The sequence below is a fragment of the Vicugna pacos genome, chromosome 4 (assembly GCF_048564905.1).
Source record: "Vicugna pacos chromosome 4, VicPac4, whole genome shotgun sequence".
Lineage (NCBI taxonomy): Eukaryota > Metazoa > Chordata > Mammalia > Artiodactyla > Camelidae > Vicugna > Vicugna pacos.
Genome location: NC_132990.1, coordinates 47,529,635 through 47,554,721, shown reverse-complemented (window position 1 = coordinate 47,554,721; position 25,087 = coordinate 47,529,635). Strand labels below are relative to the sequence as shown.

Sequence of the window (25,087 nt, the reverse complement as noted above, 5' to 3'; positions counted from 1 at the left end):
CTGTAATTTCTTGTTGTCTTGTCGTGTTGCCAGGTTTTTGCTTCCCTTACAGCTTCCTAAAAGTAGGTAGTAGGAAGATTAGCACACTACAGTAGTCCCAATGTCTGCTGAGGGATCATCAACGCCTTGGTTAGAAAGCCCTCAGAGTTCTGAGGGTGCAGCTACCTTCAACGTCTGCTATAGTCTCAAAATTCTGTAAACACTAAATGAAGCCAATTCAGGCTGTCTTCCTTACCTGAGTTAACTCCCAGCCCTGGGGACATGGGACTAGGGATCAGTCACAGGCTGTTTAACTATATACTAAGAGTCAGTTTTCTTTCTTTGTACTTACCTTCTTCCTACTACCTATGTCTCTTCTTCTGAAGTTGGTTTAGCGTGCAATTTTAAAATTTTTAATAATTTATGTAACCTTCTAACCATGATGGGGAGAAGAGATTCTAAAAAAATTCTCCCAGGGTATATAGCACAGTTGCCATAACAACTGTGCGAGGGTAACTACCTTGCCTCTTTTTCAAAGAAAACTGACAAATAATCACACAGAACTTCAGAATATGCCTATCAACCTAGATTGCTCCAGGCAAGTGAGAATGCTGCTTCTCACTGAAACTCTGGGCCCAAAGAAGCCTCTCTTCACAGTACACAGCCTCATTCTTGAATGCCCTCCAGCACTGCAGACAATTTCTAGTACGTAGGTGTTCAGTAAATATCTCTTGTATGAATAAATTAAATGAATGATCTGATCCCATCTACTGGGTCCATCCCTAAGCCATGAAAACAAGAGTAATCATGCTCTCTGACCAACCAGTTCCCTATTCTCACTTTAGTCTGGTACCATTATAAACAAAATAACACCAGTTTAATTAAGCAAGTTTCCTTTCCCACCCCAAAAAAGCACTAAAACATCTCACTAGCCAGTAGAACAATTACTGTGGATAGTCAGGTTTTACCAAGCATAAGAACCAAGAAAAGGAGGGCGGAAGTGTTCCAGGAAAAGGAAATTATATATGCAAAGGCACGTTCAGTGAGCTGAAAATAGTTCTAGCATATCCGAATGAGAAGCTGTAGGGTTATGAAAGAAACTGATCAAAGTGAGTCTTAAGTAATGTTTAGAAATTTAGTAATGTTAGGAATTTGGAATTATCTGGAGGGTAATACAGAGCTATCACAGAGCTTTTAAGCAGGGAAGAGACAGGATCAGATCTGCCTAAGAAGAGAATGGTGGTACAGCGTGGCCACTGATTGGTCCAGCAGGTAGACTGAAGACTAGAATCAGGGAGGCTGGTTAAGGAGGCTACTGCACTGACCTGAGGATGGCTAGGGAAGTAGCAGAGGAAGTGAAGTAGATATATTCATGAGACATCTCAGAAGTAAAATCAACAGGATTTAGTAAGTAATTGAATATGGAAAGCAAGGAAAATAAAGCCTAAATAATATTGCCCTGGTTTTTAGCTTGAGCTACTGGGTGAATATGACATCATTCATTAAGAAAAATACAAAAGAGGCGAAGAATGAAGGAGATGACAAATTCAGTGTTAGATATACTGGCTTTGTGGTATCTGTAGGACATCTCAAATGCATATGTCTGGTAGACCTAGATTTATAGGTGTGGGGCTGAGAAAAGGTGTGGAGCAGAAGACTTGGATGTTTTCAGAATACAAGCTCCCGGAAGACAGGGATTTTTCTGCTTTGTTCCTTACTATATCTTTAGTGACTAAACAGTGCCTGGCACAAAGCAGAAGCTCAACAAATGAAAGAATAAAAATTGTAAGTAAATAAGAACAATGAGGCAGAGAATGCAGATAAAAAAAAAACACTGCATGTAGGGGAAGGGGGGAACCTACAGAACAGCCACATTTAAAAAAAGACAGGAAAAAAGAATGCAAATTTTAAAAAAATTTTTTTAAGCAGACAGAAAAAAAAGAACTGACAATACAGTGTTGGTGAGGTTGTACAGAAACTAGAACTCTCATACATGGTTGGCAAGAATGCGAAGTGGTAGGCCACTGTGGAAAACAATATGGGCTTTTCTTACAAAGTTATACACACACCATACAACCCAGCAATCCCCCGCCTGTGTATTTACCCAAGAGAAATAAAAACATGTTCACACAAAATCCTACACAAAAATGTTTACAGTTGCTTAACTGTAAATGTTTACAGTTGTGCGAGTATCCTTCAACTGATGAATAAACAAACTGTGGTATATCCATATAGTAGAGTACTACCCCATATAAAAAGTAATAAACTAGTGCCAGGCATAGATGAATCTCAAATGTATTACAAAAAGTGAAACAAGTCAGACTCAAAGCTACATGCTATATAATTCCATTTATATGACTTTCTGGAAAAGGTGAAACCATAGGGACAGAAAACAGATTAGTGGTTGTCATGGGCCAAGAAAGGGAGAGGTTGACTACAAAGGGGTTTAAGTGAATTTTTAGGGTTGATGGAATTGCTCTTTATCCTGACTATGGTTATGGTTACATGACTGCAGGTCTTTGTCAAAACTAAAAGGGAGAATTTTACTATATGTAAATTATACTTTAATAAATCTAACTTAAAAACAAAAAGTAAGAGTCCATGAAGAAGCCTGCAAAGAACCCAGAGAGGATGAAAAACCATGGTAAGTATGGCCCCTAAAGTCAGGAAAACAAGGTTTCAAGGAAGGAGTGAGTGGTTATAAGTGGTCAGTGCTACAGAGTAAAAAAAAATAATAATAATTAAAAACAAACTGAAAAGGTCCTACTGAATTTAGAAACAAAAAGTTACTAAAAACTTTAATGACAGAAATTTTAATGAGTGAATGCTAGACTTTAGACTATTCAGAAGCAAATGGAAGCACATGCAATGGAATAAGGAGACATCAAGAGATTCCACAATTCATACAGTAAAATACAGAATGTGAGCAAGGTATAGGGTGCTGTTTAACAAAGGATGTAGAATAGGAAGCAAGCACAGAAAAGATACTGGAAAATGTGTTACAGAAAAAACTCCAAGAACATTAGGAGCTTTTAGAAAACTAGCAGCGTTCTCGAACTGGGCATTTACATACATCAAATGAGTGTCAAACTGACAATTTTAATGAGCAGGCTAATGTTTCCGACCTCCCTAGAGCCTCAAACCTCTTCAGCTAACACGCTTAACAAATGAATAACCAATTACCCTCCAGCTCAGTGGCACCCGATGCTACAGTCAGGCAGTCTAGAAACCTAGAGCCTCTACGGGCAGTGACGCTTTATTCACAATATGTGCTCTCCTCAGACTGTGAGCACACCAAGGGTACATCAAGTCTAAAGCCACAAAATTCTGGACACTTCAAAACCAGAAACCACAGGACAATTCCTAAAATTCCTCTCTACTTTGTCTTCCATGTCCAATCTGTTAACAAGCTTAGTAATTAAGTCCATTCAAGTCTCCCTCATGTTGTCTCTTCCCCTTATGTTTCACTCTCCTTATCAAAGAACTCATTACCTCATGCCTAAATTATTACAGATTTTTGATTGGACTTTAGATCTTCTAATCTCTATCTCATCCAACCTACTTAGCAGACTGCAACTAGACTAATTTTCCTAAATCCAGCTTTTCATCACATCATTACCCTTTCAACAATTTACAACTTTTTAAAGAATGTATTTATCTTCCTGACTTTCCAAACTCTCTATAATCTGCTATCAAATAAATATCAAACCCACTGTTAACCAGTCCTCCAAAATAAAGTCCTTGATATTGGCAAACAGATTGTCACAATTCCTATGCTTGCCATACGCTGGAGATGGAGAGAAGTGAGCTCAATTTCCCCTATCTGTCCCCCAGCTTCTGAAGCTGGGATGTTCTTCACTCCTACTCCATGTTGGTACAATGGAAATGGTTTGAGTTTGGAACCAGATAAAACTAGGTTCAAAGCCATCACTTACTAGCTAAGTAACCTTAGGCTGATTAACTTCTCTATACTTGTTTGTCATCTATCCCAAGTGAAGAGTAATACCACTTACCTCTCAGATTTGCATAAATATTGAAAATCACATATGTAGCATTTAAACACCATGTGCTAGACAAATGGTAATTATTCAGTAAATGTTCCTTATCTTCCCTTATATAGTTGGTACCCATTCTTAAGTTCCACTTAAACAATTCTCCATAAACAATGCTGAATGACTGTAGCACAGTCTCTCTGTTAACTGAAATAAAAACCACCTGCCTATTTCTTAATAAGTTAAATACACACTTATCTTTATGATCCAGCCATTCCATTCCTAGGTATTTAACCAAGAGAAATGAAAACACATGATCATGCAAATGTTCACATTATTCATTAATAACTGGAAACAACCCAAATGTCTATCAAAACAAAGTGTGGTATGCCCATATAATAGAACACTACTCGATAAAAAGAAATTACTGATACACTCAACAAAAGGGAAGAATCTCAAATCCTGCTGATTGAAGGAAGCTAAACACAAAGGAATACATGCTATATGTTTCATTTACATAAAACTCTAGGAAACAAAATTTGATCTATAGTGATAGAAAGCCTATCAGTAGTTGCCTGGAGCCAGGGATGGGGAGAAGGATGAACTGCAAAAAGCATGAGGAAATGTTTAAATATAATGGAAATGTTCTGTATTTTGATTGTGGTGGTAGTTTCACTGGTATATACATCTGTAAAAAGTAATCAAACTGTACACTTGGGTCAAAATGGGTCAACTTTTTGTATGTATGTATCTCTGTAATAAAGTTGATTTTTAAAAAACACCTGCCTTAGAACTTAATTCATTCTATTGCTTGCCTTTGTCCAATTCATTCCATCCCTAGTATAGTCTTAAGTTCCCTGAGTTTAAAATCCGATCTCATACTTCCTTTATGTTCCTCCCATTGCTCAACACAGAGATCCTGTACTGAAGGAAATAACAATTGAATAAAAGCAGGTTCTTCTTAATCTTAGAAAGCAGTGTCTAAATTTTAATAAGAAATACTTGAGGCTCTTGTTTAAGATACAGATTCCTAGACTGTACTCCTAGAGATTTCAATTCAAAACACCTGGAGTGGCTTGGGAATCTGCATTTGTTGTTTTATCTGCTTTTTCAATAAGCAATTTTGGGACGTAATGCTAAGTGAGTTTTGAATTACATTTTGAAAAACACAGCTATAGAATTTCTTACATGAAAACAGCCAGTCTCTCAGAAGCATAGTGCTCCTACACTCACTGATGGAAGAAGCAGGCAGTCAGATGAGCTATCCAACTGAGCTGGAAGACAAGTTTAATGTGATCACAGGTAAATAAAAAAATTCTAGCAGGTCCAGGACCCAATTAAAAACGAATCCTTTTTCTAGAAGGCAAAGCTTCTGCACTATCCCTGCTGACAAGACTATAGCAACATAGTCACAGATTTCTTCTGCCTACTTCATCTCATTTCTAGTGGAAAATATAAGAAATCAGAAATAGTCACATTAAAAAATAAAGTCTATAGTTACCAAACAAAACACCCTCAGACTACTATTACATCACCAGTTAATAGTCCAGTGCTAGTCATTTTTCCCATGACAATGAAGTGACAGGATATTTGAGCTCCAGAATTAAGTGAACAGCCATCTGTCTAGAACAGCAATGACAGGACTCATCTGTCAATTACTAAATTATAGTAATTACCAGGTAGCTCACAAAGGACAATGAAGTCAAACATTAGAAATTATTCCCTTCCCTTTTTCCAGACAGGAGATTAGATAAATAACATAAAGCTTCTCTTTCCATGGAAAACAGTAAAGAATCTATAATTAAGGAAAGAACTTTGAACCTAACACAGGGGAACAACAAAAAGAAACCATTGCCCAAATTTCCTTGTGAATAAATACATAAAAATCCAAAATAAAATATAAGCAAATCAAACATAGCATTATATTAAAGGAATATTTTTACCATAATCAAGTAGGGTATGTTATAGGAAGGCAAAATGATTTATTAATAGAAATTGATTAATGCATTCATCACTGTTAGTAAGTCAAGGAAAATACCCATGAACAATTGGGTAAGTACTATTAAGGAATTTTGAAATGTTCAATATCCACTCATTTTTAATACAAAAGCTCTACTGAGGTATAAAATGCTAAAAAGTACCAAAAGATAAATGAACTGCTCAATGAATACATGAACACACTCAAGTAATCAGTACGCAGATCAAGGAAGAATATTACCAGAACGCCAGCAGATCTCTTCCTACCCCTTTTCAGTCACTTGTCCAGCCTTTGAACCATCCGTTTCCCCTGCCCATCACACTTACCCCAGAGAGCCAACCATACTCCCCTTATTTCTTTCAAGTCTTTCTCAAAAGTCATCTCACTGTGGCTTGTATACTAACCCCCTTATATAAAATTATAATTCAATTTCAATTCTAGCATTCCCAGTTGCTTTTCATCATCTACTCTTATTGGTCCACTCTCTAATATCCTGTTTTATTTCCTAATTCATTATGTTTAATGTCTGTCTCCTCCCACCCAGGATCTTTGTCTGTTTTGCTTCCTGCTATATCCCAAGCACCTAGAACAGACCCTGGAATATGTCCAAAAATGTTTGTAGAAGAAAAGGATTGAGGGATAGAGGGAGAAAGGGAAGGATTGGGAGGGTGAAAGGGCAATGTGGATGGATGTAAGAAAAAGAGTATCAACAAAAGAACATAAAAGGTACAATCTTTCTAGCACATAATTTAACAAAATTTTAAATGTGCAAATTCCTCAACCCAGTAATTCTATTTAACATAAATACATTAATTCAACTAATATTTACTGAGCAAAGGTACTAGGGATATACAAATAAGCGTTTTCCCTATTCATGAAATTTATGGCCTAGAAAGGAAAACAAACATTAATCAAATAATCACACACACTGAGTAAGTGACAAAGGAAAGGTAAAAGCAGAGGTACAATAAAAGAATATATAATAAGGGAGACAGATCCATCTGCACGTTTACAAAAAATACTTGTACAAAGTTGCTCACTATAGCTCTGTTTAGTAGCAAAAATTTGGGAAAAAATCCAAATATCCATCAAGAGGAGAAGTTTTAAATTACGTTATAAAATTTGAGTCTGCTCAATCTTCTAGGCCCAATTACACACAATTTACAGAAAATACAGAGGCCAAAAACTACACTATGGGAATGTATTGAGCAAAATTCAGAATATGGGAAACTCTTAAGTCAAACAAATGGTTTAATTGCTTCAATAAAAAAACTACAAGGAAGAAATTAAGAGATGGAAGAGGAATCTATAGATTAAAAAAAAGAATTATAAGATATATAAAAAATACATACAAAAAATGTTTAGTGATGTGCACTTGAGTTACAAAATATAAAGAAATTGAAGAAGTTATTATCATAAAGTTGGGATAGTAGTAATTTTTAGGGAGGAAGAGATTGTGATTGGGAAGAGGCATGTGGAAGGCTTTCTGGGGTACCTGGCAAAGGTCTATTTTTCACCTATCTTATATTAATTTATTAAAATAAACATTTATTTTACGAGGGTATCTCTATGTATGTTATATTCTACAATTAAATCAATTTTTTCAGTGCATCAAACTGCTCATATCAGTACAACCACCACCATCTGATTACTTCATTCCTCTGCATAAAGTCTTCAAAGGCTCTCCATTGTCTTCAAGATAAAGTATAAACAGCTTGCTATGGCATTCAAACCCTTCATCACATGAGCACTCTGTGTCTCTCTGGCCTCATCTTATCCCCTGCCCTCAAGCCATCCAGAATTTTCAACATGCTTAAGTCATGGTTTTTCATCATAGTGTCCTAGTACCATAAACTCTTTTTCCTTGACTAACTACCACTTATCCTTTAAAACTTAGTTTATTTCAGAGGTTTGGAGGGAGGGAGGAATGGATACGTAGAGCACAGGAGAATTTTACAGCAGAGAAACTATTCTGTATGGTACTATTAAGGTAGATATTAGTCATTACATATTAGTCAAAACCCATAGAATATGTAGGAATATAGCATACATTTAAATATAATTAACACTGCTGTATGTTACATATGAAAATTGTTAAGAGTAAATTCTAAGAGTTCTCATCACAAAAAAATTTTTTTATTTCTGTATTTAATTTTGTATCTATACAAGATAATGGATGTTCACTAAACTTATTTCATTTTTTTAACATTTTTTATTGAGTTATAATCATTTTACAATGTTGCATCAAATTCCAGTGTAGAGCACAACTTTTCAGTTATACATGAACATATATATATTCATTGTCACATTTTTTTCTCTGTGAGCTACTACTATAAGATCTTGTATAGTGATCGGTTTATTCAAGTGGTCAGTTTCTTCTTGATTTAATCTTGGTGGACTGTATGTTTCCAGAAACTTGTCCATCTCCTCTAGGTTATCCAGTTTGGTTCCATATAGTTTTTCATAATATTCTCATATGATATTCTGTATTTCTATTTTATTTGTTATAATTTCTCCATTTTCCTTTCTTATTTTGCTAATTTGTGCTCTCTCTTTTTCCTTCTTTGTAAGTTTGGCCAGAGGTTTGTCGATTTTATTTACTTTTTCAAAAAACTAGCTTTTGGTTTGATTGATTTTTCTATGGTTTTTTTAAATCTCTATTTTATTTATTTCCTCCCTGATCTTTATAATTTCCTTCATTCTGCTGCCTTTTGGGGTTTTTGGTTCTTCTTTTTCTAGTTCTTATATTTCCCTGTGCTATACAGTATACTCTTGTTTATCTATTCTACATTTTGAAATCCCAGTCTGTTCCTTCCCACCCTAAATTTATTTCATGATGTATATAAATCAAATCATTACACTGTACACCTTAAACTTATACAGTGCTATATCTTAATAAAATTGGGAAAAAAACAAAGAAAAACCCTATAGAATGTACAACACAAAAAGTGAAGCATAATGTAACAAATAGACTTTGGTTGATTTGAATTTTTTTTTAAATTTAGATTATCATTTTCTCTAGGAAGCCTTTCCTAATCATCCCAAATTTTGATTAAGTTTTCTTCCTCTATACTTCTCTACTATTCACTTACCACATGGTACTGGTTACATTTTTCCTCCTCTCTGGATTTGAGCTCACTAAGGTCAAGGACTTTTATTTCTGTACCCCTAGTGCCTAGCATGGTTCTTAGCACGAAGAAGAGGTGTCCAATAACTGTGTAATGAACAATTCCATCAATTGCTGATATCTACAGTTCTGTCAATCATGTTTTATCAATCAAATTCATTTCTTACCAGATTGTACCAGTAAAACCTATAATAAGAAGCCATTAAATGAGACTTTTATGGGAATAACAGACAGTTTTACATATATATATGTGTGTTTACATATACACACACAAACACACACACTATAAACACTATGCCCAGGTTAGGCACTTAAATGTTGTAATCAAATAAGACTTTGATACATTAATCTGACATTCTTAACATGCATAATTATATAACATAGTAATTGAACAGAAATCATAATAAGTTGATGTAAAGACTACAATTAGCCACATCAAGTTCTTTCTGTAAGAAGGCAGGATAGAAATAAATAAGTGAGTCAGAAGACTACAATTTACATTATTTTTATCAGCCAAATCATATTATTATAGTTTCTCTTTTCTTTGTTAGTTTGCTAGCACCTATAATTAGCATCAGTATCAACTGCTTCCACTGATACCACATGTACAATGTAAAACTCATCATCCACTCTTACTGACAGAAGTCCTAGGACCACTGCACAGAAGTTCCTAGAACCCACTACTAAAATAAGACTCCCTACACTTTAAGGAGTCTGTAACTAGTGTATTTTCCTGTCTTAAAGTCCTAGTCCAGGATTACAGGTAGCAGAAGCTGTGAACTGATTCTTTACTTCCAGCCAGTAAGAGGTTCCCTGGCCAGGACTAAGGGAATGGAGTGGGCTATCTTTTGAATTCTCTCTTATACTTTTCATTTATCCTACTATGAATATCCTTCTTTTCAATCAGTACATTTCAATTAGCTTCTTTAAAAGTCATCTCTAAACTCATCTCCTCTGGAAAGCCTTCCAGAACAAGCTACATGCCATTCTTAACCATTTGCTTCCTTGCCACCTTAACACTTCCCTCTCTGTTTCCAAGGTATTGCTATTAAAAATGAACTGCAATCACAGAGAAAAAAAAAATGTGACAATGAATATATGTATGTTCATGTATAACTGAAAAATTGTGCTCTAAATTAGAATTTGACACAACATTGTAAAATGACTATAACTCAATAAAAAAAGTTAATAAAAAAAGAAAAAAGAAGGATATCTGATGCTATGAAATGGAATCCTTTGACTGAATTTGTTAACAACGGAGAAGGAATCTGGAAATACAGAGTCTCCCTCTGGATCACAGTGTAAACTATTGAGATTTTCTTTACTGTATCTGTAAAAGTCACATTTTTTGAATCAACAAGCCAAACCTATGCGGTCTAACATGGTAGGCCACTAGTCACATGTCTATTTAAATTTAAATTAATTAAAATTAAATAAAATTAAAAATTCAGTTCCTCAGAAGCACTAGCCCCATTTCAACTGCTCAACAGCCACATGTGACTAGTAGCTACTACACTGGACAGCAGAGATTACAGAACATTTCCATCACTGCAGGAAGTTCTACTGGGCAGTGCTGATCTACACTAAATGGTTTGTAAAGTATTCTTCAGCGATAAGTTCAATGACCTTCAGAATCATTCTTCAACTATCTCTCCTGCCCTGTGCAACTATACCTACAAGATATGATGATCACAGGCGTTTGTGTTTATTTTATGGCCAAAAAGTTATCATATATACTAAAAAAAAATTATATTCAGAATTAGAAGAAATAAAATTTAAAAATAAAAAAAATTTTAATGAACTGCAAGATATACATTATTATATATAAAACAGATAAACAACAAAGAACTATTGTACACCCCACAGAACTATATTCAATTTCTTGTAATAAGCTATAAGGGAAAAGAGTCTGAATATATATGTGTATGTATAACTAAATCACTTTGCTGTACACCTGAAACTAACATTGTAAATCAACTGCACTTCAATAAAAAAGATTAAAATTAAAAAAAATGAACTGAAAGGAACTGTAAAAATTAAAATATAAGCAGAAAGACATGCTGATAAATCAGATATGGACCCCAAACAAAGAGGAGGGCCCAGTTATCTATCAAGAGCCAAAATAGAAAGTCAAGAAATAGAAGAGGACCAAGATGGTAGAGGAAGAAAAGACAAGGTAAGCAGACAAGTAGGAAGCAGACTCTGAGTGAATCATGGCACAGGAACTGTTGACTCTGGCTGTTTTCACCGTGCTCTCTGCAGTAAGATTTGTAGGAAGTCTGGTTAAACCTAAAAGCCAAGGGAGCAGAAAGCACTCTCATACTTTGCTAGTGAGGGTGAAAACAGTACAGTTTCTAGAGAGGACAATTTTGTAGTATCTTCCAAAATGTTTAATGCATTGTTAAATGTACAATGCTTTGACTCAGTAATCTCATTATTAGCAATTCATTCAATACGTATACATGTATGAAATTATGTATGTAACATGATATCACTGTAACAGCAGATATTGGAAGCAGCTTAAATGTCTGTTAACAGCAATTCCAATCCTAGGTATATACCCAAAAGAACCGAAAATAGGCATTCAAACAAATACTTGTACACAATTGTTCATAGCAGCACTACTCACAAAAGCCAAAAATTGGGGTGGGGGACCAAATGCTAATCAACTACGAATGGTTAAACAAAAGGTGATATATCCATATCATAGAATATTCAGTTATTAAAGGAATAAAGAACTGATATGTGCTATAATTGGTATGAACCTTGAAAACATAATTGAAGAAGTCAATCAGAAAAGGTCACATACTATATGATTCTATTTATATGAAATATCCAGAATAGTGGATCCATAGAGACAGAAAGTAGATTAGTAATTACCCAAGGCTGGAGGTTAAGCAAGAATAGGGAGTGACTGCTTAATGGCTATAGGGTCTCCTTTATGGGTGATGAAAATGCTTTGGAATCATATAGAGGTGATGACTTCATAGTGCTGTGAAGGTACTAAGTGTCACTGAATTATATACTTTAAAATGGTTAATTTTATGCAAATGAATTTCATCTTGACTTCTAAAATGTCTGTGAATGGGGACTGGATCCCCATTCTTTCTACATGTAGTATACATCATAAATTGTTAAGTGAAAAAAAAGAAAGGTTTCAGTGCAAGAGCCAGAACAGGAGACTCAGATAAAAGTGGTAAATCCTAGTAGAAAGGTGGCAAAAAATGAATATGAGCTGGACTTCTGTCTTCTGGGATCTGAGAAATGAGAAGGAGGAAAGAAAGAGGACACTGATGAGATGGGAGAATCTGCAGAGAGAGACCAGTTGGCCACAAAATCCTATTTTCCTGCAGGGCATGTAGTCCTCGATTAAAAAGTGAAAGTAATCAAAGACATAAGGCTTGCTCTCCTGCTTCCATTGCTCACAGAAATAGGTCTTCACCAAAATTTTAAGTGGCACAGGATTTTCGATCCTACAGTAGATTTAAAAGGAAAGAGGGTGGTATGTGACAAGAGGACACTAGGCATCTGAAGTAAAAGTAAGAAAAGACAGTGAGATTCAAAAAAATGCTGGGCAGATCCCAAAAGGAACATAAGACCATGTCCCTATCCCTGCAATTCATCAGCCTCATGGAAAGAAAAAAAAAAGTCCTGTCACTCAGAGAGCAATGGAAGTCTAAGCAAAAGTTTAGAGTATATTACAAAATTCTACTAGAAGATGATGGGTGGTGGGTTCATTGCTGCATTCTTAAACTCCAAAACTTACATATATTACACGTATTCTTTCACACATTAAAATAATACAATTAAAATTTTAACTTATTTTTTAAAAATTAAGATATTGGAACAGCACACACAAAACTGTGAAAAGTAGTTATCTCAGAGCAGACTGGAGAGGGGGCATTACAGAAAACTTTTCACTTTCTGTATTACTAATTTCTGAATCATTTGAAGATTTTTGTAGTGAAAATGTTACATGTTTCTTTCTCTTTTTTTAAGTTTAAAGTAAAAAAGAGACAGATTTAGTATATTGGAAAAGAATTCTTCACACTACCCTGCAAAGTGACCCCCAAGAATTCAAAATTAGTGAGGAAACTAGCATATTCTGTGAACATAAACTTCAGGAAGTCCTTAACCCAGTAATAAATATGTGAAAGTCATTCTAGGAGGGTAAATGAGGACAGAAGAAACATTCTTATTGTATTCAAAGCCAGGATTTCAGGGAAACAGATCTTTGCCCTGGAAAGCAACCCAGAAAATAAACCATCTATTTCCCTATAGTTTCAATAAAATCTTGAAACATAGCAAGAATCCAAAATGGTCATTAATGAAATATCAGAAAAGGAAAGTAAAGAAACAATCCCTTTTAAAATAGCATTCAAAAAAATAAAAATACTTAGGAATAAATCTGACCAAGGAAGTGAAAGACATATGCAGAGAACTACAAAACACTGACTAAGGAAATGAAAGATGTCTTAAGGGAATGGAAAGATATCCCATGTTCTTGGATTCGAAGAATTAATATTGTTAAAATGGCCATACTACCCAAGGCAATCTACAGATTTAATGTCATCCCTATCAAATTATCCAGGACATTATTCACAGAACTAGAACAAATAATCCTAAAAATGTGTATGTAATCACAAGAGACCCAGAATTGCCAAAGCAATATTGAAGAAGAAGAATGAAGCTGGAGGAATAACCCTCCCAGACTTCAGAAAATACTACAGAGCTACAGTAATCAAAACAGCATGGCATTGGTACAAAAACAGACTTATAGATCAGTGGAACAGAATAGACAACCCAGAAATAAACCCACAGACTTTTGGTCAATTAATCTTTGACAAAGGAGGTAAGAATACACAATGGCGTAAAGACAGTCTCTTCAGCAAATGGTGTTGGGATAACTGGACAGCTGCATGTAATGAAACTGGAATACTTCCTCACACCATACACAAAAATAAATTCAAAATGGCTTAGACTTAAACATAAGACAAGACACTATAAACCCCTTAGAAGAAAGCATAGGCAAAACAGTATCTGACATAAATCTTAGCAATGTTCTCCTAAGACAGTCTACCCAGGCAAAGAAAGAAAAGCAAAAATTAAAAAATGGGACCTAATTAAACTTACAAGCTTTTTACATAGCAAAGGAAATCATAAGCAAAACAAAAAGACAACCTACGGAATACAAGAAAATATTTACAAAAGATGAGACTGACAAGAACTTAATTTCCAGAATATATAAATAGCTCATACAACTTAATAAGAAAAAAACCAACAACCCAATCTAAAAATGGGCAGAAGACCTAAACAAGCAACTCTTCAATGAAGACATTCAAACAGCCAATAGGCACATGAAAAAATGCTCAATATCACTAATTATTAGAGAAATGCAGATCAAAACTACAACGAAGTATCTCTTCACAGCAGTCAGAATGGCCATCATTTAAAAGTCAACAAATGATAAATGCTGGAGAGGGTGTGGAGAAAAGGGAACCTTCCTACACTGTTGGTGGGAATGTAAATTGGTGCAGCCGTTATGGAAAACAGGATGGAAATTCCTCAAAAAACTAAAAATAGACTTACCATATGATCCAGCAATCCCACTCCTGGGCATATATCCAGAAGGAACTTTAATTTAAAAAGACATATGCACCCTAATGCTCATAGCAGCACTATTTACAGTAGCCAAGACATGGAAACAACCTAAATGTTCATCAACAGATGACTGGATAAACAAGTTGTGGTATATTTATACAATGAATACTACTCAACCACAAAAATGACAACATAATGCCATTTGCAGCAACATGGATGGAACTGGAGATTGTCATTCTAAGCGAAGTAAGCCAGAAAGAGAAAGAAAAATATCATATGATATCACTTACATGTGGAATCCAAAAAAAGACAAATGAACTTACTTATAAATCAGAAATAGAGTCACAGACATAGAAAACAAACTTATTGTTACCAGAGGTGGAAGAGAATGGGAAGGGATAAATTGTGAGTTCAAGATTTGCAGATACTACTATATATAATAGATAAACAACAAGTTTATACTGTATAGGACAGGGAACTATACTCAATACCTTGTAGTAACCTATAATGAAAAAGAATATAAAAACAAATATATGTATGTATATGTATGACTGCACTATTATGCTGTACATCAGAAATTGATACAACATTGTAAACTGACTATACTTCAATTTAAAAAGTTTCTTTTGTAAAGCACAGGGAACTATGTTCAATATCTTGTAATAACCTTTAATGGAAAAAATATGAAAATGAATATATGTATGTAAATGCATGCCTGGGACATTGTGCTGTACACCAGAGAATGACACATCATAATGACTGTACTTCAATAAAAAATAAAAATGTTGCAGTGAAAAAAAAGGGGGTCACTGATCAAAAATACTCTAATCTCAAATTTAAGTCAGCTATGAACAAACATTCTATTATAGTATATAGTAAGCTAAGACCAATTCAAAGGATGGGGGTAAAAATCAAAAGATATCTCTGATGTATACATGTATGTTTAGACAAGTGTAAAACCTCTCAAACGACTCATAAGAAATTGCTAATAATGACTGTGGCGAGAGAGCCCAAATGCCTGGTTACAGGAATGGGAGGGACACCTTTTACTGTAATCCCTTTAACAATAAAAAAAAAAAATTGGTACCATTATGCATGTTATCTACTTAATAAATGAATTAATTTTTAAAAAGCATTAGCCAAATAAGAAAAGCATGTGTTTCTGAACAGCAAAGCAGATCCCATGAGATTTTTGCCATCAAGGGGTTGCACAGTGGAAAGAACGTGGACCTTAGAGTCAAATAAATAGAAGTTTTAACTCCAGTTCACCCACTCCCTAGAAACAAGTGATGCAGAAAAAGATAACTGGTTAGGAAACCAGTACAAAAAAAAAAAAATCCCTCTGTGCTGCTCTTCCTGATACTATGCAAAGTGGCCACCAAGAATTCACAATTAACAAGGAAACCAATATAGTCTATAACTTTTAATCACAGGTGACTTGAAATAAGACAGCAGAAGTTTAACCTAGAGAGCAATAAACAAGACACTCAAAATTCATGATCTATACTGAAAGCCACATTATGACAAAAAATGATGGGAAAGTTATGGACCTAGAACTTTTCTTTTATGAGGTAGCACTGCAATGGACAGAGCTAAAGGCCAGCTATTGTGGGGATTAAATAGCCCACTTATAATGCCTTGAGTTTATGAATAGCATAAGTATTATGTTATGGCTTTGAGAAGTGGATAAATTGTATTTAAATCCAGGGTGGCAGTGTCCTAGAGGAGCATAGGGTGTAAGATTGAGTTCAACAATTTCTTAGGTCTCCCAGGACTATCTTGGGCACCTATATCCCAATTTTAGTGCAAGGCATGGTTAAAGAAAGTTATTAGAAGTCTGGTACCAGACAACTCAATATCAAAAAAAAAAAAGAAAAACAAAGCACTCTGATTTAAAAAATGGGCAGAGGATCTGAATAGACAGTTTTCCAAAGAAGATACACAGATGGCCAAGAGGCACATGAAGATGCTCAACATCACTAATCACAAGGAAATGTAAATCAAAACCACAATGAGATACCATCTCACACCTGTCAGAATGGCTATTATCAAAAATATAAGGAACAAGTGTTGAGTATGTGGAAAAAAGGGAACCCTCACACACTATTGGTGGGAATGTAAATTGGTACAATCACCATGGAAAACATTAGGGATGTTCCCCAAAAAATCTAAAAATAGAACCACCATAGATCCAGCAATTACACTTCTAGGTATTTATTCAAAAACAAAAACACTAACTTGCTATGTTCATTGAAGCACTATTTACAATAGCCAAAATATGGAAGCATTCTATGTGTCCACCGACAGATAAATGGATAAAGAAAATGTAGTGTATATACACAATGGAATATTACTCAATCCTAAAGAGAATGAAATCCAGCCATTTACAGCAATGTAGATGAATTTGGGGTGTATTATGCTAAGTGAAATAAGTGAGACAGAGGAAAACCAGTATCGTATGATTTCACTTACATGCGTCATCGAAAAAACAAAACAGAAACAGACTCAAAGACACAGAGAACAAACTGGTGGTTGCCAGAGGGAAGGGGGAACAAACAAAACATGTGAAGGGGATTAAGAGGTACAAACTTCTAGCATAAAATAAGTCACAGGGATATAATACAGAGCATAGAGAATATAGTCAATAATATTATTATAACTTTGTATGGTGACAGATGGTAACTAGACTTATTGTGATGATCATTTCATAATGTATAAAAATATCAAATCACTATGTTGTACACCTGAAACTAATATAATGTTATGTTAATAGTATGTTAATTATAATTCAATAAATAAATAAAACAAAAATTTGAAAAATTTAAAAAAAAGAAATCCTGGCAGACTGTGCTAATGTCTTGAAGGGGCCTGCCAAGGGGCAACATGACTTTGCAAAAGAATGCAGAGGATAGGCTGAGTTCCACCCCTTCAAAAGTTATGGTGAGAGATTCTGGATATCTTCAAGACATTGTTGGAAATACGGATTCAGTTTCTATATGCTCCTGAAAGGATGCTAATAGTAGTTCGAACTGTGAGGCCACTAAGTTCTCTAAGAGATGAATCCCCTTTTTTACTAATTGAAGTATAGTTGATATACTCTAAGAGATGGATTTCCTAATAGGCAGGTGGCTACTGTCATCTGGAAAATAAGTAATACAGAAAACAAATAGCTGGGGAACAGTCCACAGGATCTGGTACCAGACAAGCTTTCTTTTCATCTGGAGCTATCCAAAATAGTTAGGTCTGATGGTCAGGAAGTGTCAGGTCCTTTCAGGTTGGTAACCTCTGGCATAAAATTCTAGAATGATAGGTAGTCCCCTAGTTTCCTGCACATGATCACTCCTTGATACGTATTTACCAACCGGTTCCACTCCTTCTGGCATGCGGTAAGTCCAGAATGGAAGAAAAGCATTCTGGATCAGAAACAGAAGGACAAAATTTCCTGTTCTACTTGAGTCCACCATCGCCTGACTAAGAAAACAAGTCCTGGTCCCCATCAAGAGGCAACCAGAGTGACAATGAGTGTGTATATGTCCATGAATGACTGAAAAATTGTGCTGAACACTGGAATTTGACACAACACTGTAAAATGATTATGAATCAATAAAAAATGTAAAAAAAAAAAATGAGGCAACCAGAATACCCCACAAGTGTAAAGCTAGTCTTGTTTGTGGTAGGTAGAGAAATGGGACTAAAAGCATTGGCAGTGCTTGTCCAGAGTTCTGTGTTTGGTTGATTCCACTGGAGGAATTACACCATCATCTGTAGAACAGGTATTGATCTAATGGTCCAGGTGGGGAGCATCTGGTTATATACACAAAATGGCCTATTTCTCTACCTCCCCAAACAGGTAGACTATTAAAAATAAGACAAGTCATGGCAAGGCAGTGGATAGGTTTACATGAAGACCAAGAATAACAAGATACAAGAGGAATATTTGTAGTACAGATTATGGATACAGCATGTCAGGCCTGATGGCTTAACAGTAGTGGAAAGCACTAACACGTCATGCTTCCTACAAATGAACAATATCAGCATGATGGATCACCAGGAAACGTAACAGTAAGAGTTGAAAAGGAAGAAACGGGTAAAACATTTCATATAAATATGTCTCTTCTGGGTATGCTGATAAAAGAAATCCTTTTGAAGTTAGTGGTGGTCAAATAAGATGTCACAATTTGGTAGCCAAGCAGTGTATTATTGATAGTGCTTCTGAATGTTTGGTCACTGTTATTCATGCATGTGACTCACACCCAACTGTTCTGAACTGATTCATTCTTTAAGAAAAATTTTAAACAATATGTTGAGTTACGCCCTATTTTACTAATTTAAAAGACTGATTCATACTCAGGAAATTCTGGTCTATGACATATGTTGCTATTTATAGGCAACACTGTAACAAAAGCAGTAAACAAAACTTTCATAACAATCAGAGAAATCTCTGAAATATCAATGGTGGGCTGTATTTGAATCAAAAGTTTAAATTTTCTCTGAGGTCCTATTACAAATAAAAACACAGACCCCAAAACTTATTTCAGCCGGAGTAATTTATTAGGAGAGACCTTAGGAATATCACCAATAGAAGAGACACAACCTTAAGAGCTACTCAGAACTCTCAAACAAGGAATTATTAGAATGTTGAATTAAACTGTGTCAACCTCCATAACCAACCTCCATAACCAACCATTATTTAATTAAGTGTCAAATTCAAACCAAAAAAATAAATCTACAATGACTTCCCTGTCCATTGTCAGGCCTGGGATCATTTTTTAATAAATATTTATTAGCTTTTTTAATTAAAATAAATGCACTTCTAGAAAATTTGCAAAGTACAAAAAAGTATAAAGAAAAAAAAAACTTACCTACAATCCTATTACTGAGAACCACCATTAAAACTATTTCCTGGGGCCTTTTTCCCTATGCTTATGATTTACTTTTTAGATAATTGGGATCATACTACTTAATCATTTTAGGATCTTGCTTTTAAAACTTATTCACATAATTATTTCCTGTATCTTAAAAAATGACTAAAAGCATATTCCATTACATGGAAATGCCGAAATTACCCCACTCTTTCATTAGTTTTGCAACTTTTCTCCATTATTACTAAAGCCTATTTATAAATGTTCTTTTGCATCTCAAGTTAGTTTCCTTGAATACTTCCTAGAAGTAAAATCACTGAGTTATTTAGAAAGACTGCACCAATTGACACACCCTAGCAGAATGTGAGTACTCATCTTATCAAATCCTTGCCAGATGCTGAATCACTTTTGGTTCATTTCTCAATTGCAGCCAGTGATACCATCATAGATAATACAGTGGGTGGGCAAAGCAGACAAGTATAAAAATTTAGCAGAAAGTTGTAGAACTTAGTAGTCATTAGACTATTTGGTGTTGCAACACAGTGTGCTGCTGCTGCATTCCTTGACAAGACATAGGTAGCAATATCCTTACCGAAGAATGAAGTTTGAATACCTTGGTTTCTAAATACCATTTCCCACTAAAAGGAGCCAGGGCTTATTGGAGAAAGGACTCTAAGATTGAGGCAGAAAAAGGACAAGATGAACCTGAAACACTTTATACCAGGAAAGGAAGGAAATAGTCCAAAAAATGTAGTCATATCGAAAGGACAAAGGATCCGATTTTTTAAAAATAAACTCCTTTTTATTTTCTATACTAGAAAGACAATACTAAGAAATAATCAAATATTACCCACAGTTTCCTCAGCCCTTTCTTGTAAGGGTCCTTTCTTTTCTTACGTTTCAAATTTCCCAGCAGTAAAGAATCCCCACCCCCACCTAATTGTAAGAGAGGAGAACAAAGAAGGGTTTGTCCATAGCTGTTGTTTCTTTGGAGCTGAGGTGATCTGCCAAGGATCTGACTTAAAAGGACTCCCATAGGCCAAATTCGGGACACTCTGCACATCAAAGAGAATGACAGAGCTGGATTATAAAACACTGAGTTAAAAAAAGAATTCATGAGTCCATAATGATAGTCATAAAAAGGAAGGCTAGAAGAGCAGGGAAAGCTCTTCTTTACAGAAGACTAACAGCTACTCAGTGTAAAACGAATGATAGAATAAGAAAATCATTTTGCAACCACCAATAAATTTAGGCAATGATCATAACAGATTCTAAAATTAATGGATGGCAGGGGAGGGTATTGCTCTGTGGTAGAGTGCTTGCAAAGCATGCACGAGGTCCTGGGTTCAATCCCCAGTACCTCCATAAATAAATAAATAAACTTAACTATCTCCCCCTAAAACAAACAAACAAACAAAAAATAAATAAAATTAATCGATGAAGAGTTATGAGAAAATAGGTTATACATACAGTCTCAAAGTATTACCTACCTACCCACTCCCAACAGTTTATTTATTAACAACAAAGAAGAAAAAATACCTTAGCAGTGGAGAGATCCGCATAACATCACCTGAACTAATAATTAACATCAACATTATAAATAAAGGGACAAATCGACATCAGCTATGTAGTAACCAGAACCAATTATGAAGAAACTATCAGAGAAACCCAAGTTTTAGGCAATTTTGAAAGAATTTAACTGGATCATTGTCAGTTGTCCTGCAGAATGTCTATGTCTACCTGGACTCAGCAACCTTTTAGGAGAGCAATTATTGGTGAACAGAGGTTACTCCTTCCTTACCCTACCTCCTAGGGAAGGAAAGATTAATGTTTCTCTTCTCTGAATCCAACTGAGAAGTTCCAAGATTCACAAAGTTTGGGATGTTTGCAAGAATGGGAGCCAAACAGGTTGGAGGTCCACTTGCATGGGAGAATTGCTGATCTGAACCCTGTACCTAACTAAGCAGACAAAAAGTGGGCTGGACAGAGGAAGCAGGGCTGGGACACAGAGGAGAAAGTGAAATTGCTTGCATATCCTGTGTTTCTCAGAGCAAGAATAAGTGAACTCCTCGTGGGTCAAATAAATTCTACAGAATATGGTTGGGCCTGAGCTGTCTTGATACTCCTCCACTCAAGAAGCCTGCATGTGTCCCCTTTAGTTGTAACTGGCAAAGTCCCTGCTGGTATAATCCCATCTCTATTCCTGGCTTCTGCTGATGGCTGGCTAAACCCATGAGTCACACTCATAATCTCTTTAGTGTTCTCCTCAGAACAAGATTTCTCATTTTTCACAATATATAGGCAAAGGATAGGCTAAGAATTTCCAAATCTCCAAGTTCTGGTTCCTTTTTACCTAACAATTCTGCTTAATTCAACCTTCTCCTCTTGCAGTTAAGGAAAACTCAAGTCAAACCTTCAATATTTAGCTTAGAAATCTCTGCTAAATATCCAATTTGATCGCTTACAAACTCTACCCTTCAAAGCACTCGAACAATTCAGCCAAGTTCATTGCCACTTTATAATAAGAAATATCTTTTTTCTAGTTCCCAATAAACTGTTCCTCATTTCCATCAGACACTTTTCCAGAATGGCCTTTACCATCCATATGTCTGTCAAGAGTCCCTTCACAGCAATATTGGCTTTTTCTAGCATGCACCTCAGAATTCTTCCAGCCTTTACCTACTATCCAGTTACAAAGCCATTTTCACATTTTTAGGTATTTGTTACAGCAGCACCTCACCTCTCAGCACCAAAATCTGTTAGTCTACTTGGGCTGCCATAACAAAATACCATAGAATGGATGGTTTAAACAATAGAAATTCGTATCTGTCAACAAAAAATTAATCAATCTAAGAAAGAAATGGAAAATTTAGTTTGAGCCAAATATAACCCAGAAAGCATCTTAGAAAGCTCTGAGAACTGTTTCGCTGGTTAGAAATCAAGGCACAGTTATATAAGTTTTTTGGGCCAGAGGGCTATACATCAAATGAATGTATTATTGACAATTTACACAGTCTAGATCTAAGCGCCTGGTAGGTCATGTGACCCCCTACAAGATCAGGAAGGAATGTTAGCTTTTAAGGAGTTGTCTTGTTGATGCTTGGAGAATGTTGCTCTTTACAGTTGAGCAGATATTTCTGTTGATGGGGGAGGTTTGGTCAATGATAATGCAAATACATAATGCACAGTGAGGGGAGAGAGGAGGCCAAAAGGCAGAGAAAATTTTCTTATGTTTCAATTTTTTTTGTCTTGAATATACGAACTTTATTTCACATATCCCACAGGTTTAGAGGCTAGGGATTCTAAGATCAAGGTGCTGGCTGATTTGGTTCCTGATGAAGGTTCTCTTCCTGACTTGCAGATGGCCACCTTCTTGCTGTGAGAAGGGCTGATATCCTTGTAAGAAGAGAAGAGACAACAGAGCTCTCTGTGTGGTCTGGATAAATTAATCTCAGGAGAGCTCTCTGTTGTCTCTTCTCTTCTTACAAGGATATCAGCCCTATCAGAGCAGGGCCTCATTCTTATCATTTTATTTAAACTTTATCATCTCCTTACAGGCCCTATCTCCAAATATAGTCATACTGGGGGCCAAGGCTTCAACATATGAATTTTAGGGGTATGCAATTTGGTGGGGATAGCAGTAAGTCCTAAATTATGTATGTATATATGTATATATACATACACACATGTACAGAGAAAAAGTTTTATACATTTTTAATTTAGTTTCATGAAGATTTCCCTAATACATTAGTCAAGGCATAAATTCAAATCTTACAGCTATTATCATTTACTATTTTTTAACTATTAAAGTCATTCTCAAATTTTGCTATTTAAATAATTTTGCAGTGAACATCATTATACACAAATCCTTGTCTGCTTCCTGATTGTTCGGGATAAGTTTCTAGAAACCCATAGCAATGTAAACTGCCATCTGCACTAGACATTATAATTAGAATAAAATATTTTTCTAATTGGGGAAAAAAACAGTGTCATAAATGACTAAAAAGGCAAGGTTTATTTTTTTTTATTAAAGATTAAAAAGTAAGGACAACCAAATAACATGTGTGCTTCTTGATGAGATTATACAATGGTGGTAGGAAACTATAAAAATACTTGGAGGACAACTGGGGAATTCTTAATATGGACTGTGTATTAGATATTACTGCATCAATGTTAAATTTTTTAATCCTGATAATGGTATTTTGTTATGTAGACTGTTTCAACTCTTAGGAGACACATGCTAATGTGCCATGAAGTCTGACGCTTATGTTCAAATGATTCAGAAAAATATATGTGCATATTTTTACATATGTGTATATAGAGACAGAAGTAGTGGAGAGTGGGGAAGGAGAGGAGCCAATGTGGCAAAATGTTAACCACTAAATCTAGTAAAGGGTACATGGGTGTCCACTGTACTGTTCTTTCAACTTATCTGAAAGTCTAAAATTTTTCAAAATAAAAATATATTAGGGAGTAGTCAAAGATAGGAACAGACTATTCACAGAAAAATTAATTAGCCAGTAAACACACGAAAAAGTAGAATTAATAAACTTGCTGCTTATTTATAGCCTTTTATTTCTTCCTGCCCTCTAGACATTTGCTCTCTAATCACCTGAACTGCATTTTATCAAATGGGCCCAGAAGGAATGGGAAGAGAAATCTCAGTCATTCCATTTCACTTCTCATTAGCAGTCCTGGAAAAATACTTAAAAGATTAAAAACGTCAAAATTAACTCATCACAATGAGTTTTCAAAATGACCTATAGACCTTATTCACAGCTTGGTCTTCAATTCAGATTCTTCTGGTCTCCTTTGACCCTAAATGTTTGATAAATCCTACTTCCTAAATGGCAAAAAAAGAAAAAAAAAGGAATAAATCTCATGAAAAATAGGGTTTTCTTTAAATAAAGAAAAAATGTTGACCTCTGCCAGTGGTCTTCATCTCAGTTTCCTCACCTTAAAAATGAGGACAACAGTAAAATCTATGTTTTAGGGTTGTTGTGAACATTAAATAAGTATTAGTACATTTTAGTTCTTACAGCAGTATCTGACATACTATATGACCTCAGAATGTTAGCTGCTATGGTTCTTAGTAGTAGTAGCATTACTATAATAATTACTACCACTATCACCACCACTTTCAACCCAAAGTTAGTAAGAGTTTGGTGTTTGATTCAGAAACACTAAAGCAACACAAAAGAAACAGAACACACACACATCCCCCAGAGGTTGATAAAGTGAAAGAATTGATTCCAGGTCAGTCCTTTGGTGTCTCCTCAAGCTGTTCTGAGAGAAACTGAGAAGATACCAATGTACCAACAACACAAGCTCATTTCAAGACAGAATCTGTGTGGTCTGGATAAATTAATCTCAGGAGAAATGACAAATTCTCTCACTCAGCTTCATCTCTTATCAAACTTTTGTTGTTGTTGTTTTGGGGTTTTTTGTTTGTTTGGGGGGGAGGTAATTAGGTTTGTTTGTTGGTTTGTTTTTAATGGAGGTAATGCAGGATCTCATGCATCCTAAGCGCACACTCTACCACTGAGCT

General features: G+C 35.3%; 1 protein-coding gene across 5 annotated transcripts in view; it reads right to left on the bottom strand.

The window, feature by feature from the left end:
• The window catches only part of UNC13B (unc-13 homolog B), a 167,980-nt gene that overhangs the window by 102,610 nt on the left and 40,283 nt on the right, over window positions 1-25,087 (bottom strand). The gene's annotated exons all lie outside the window — the stretch shown is intronic.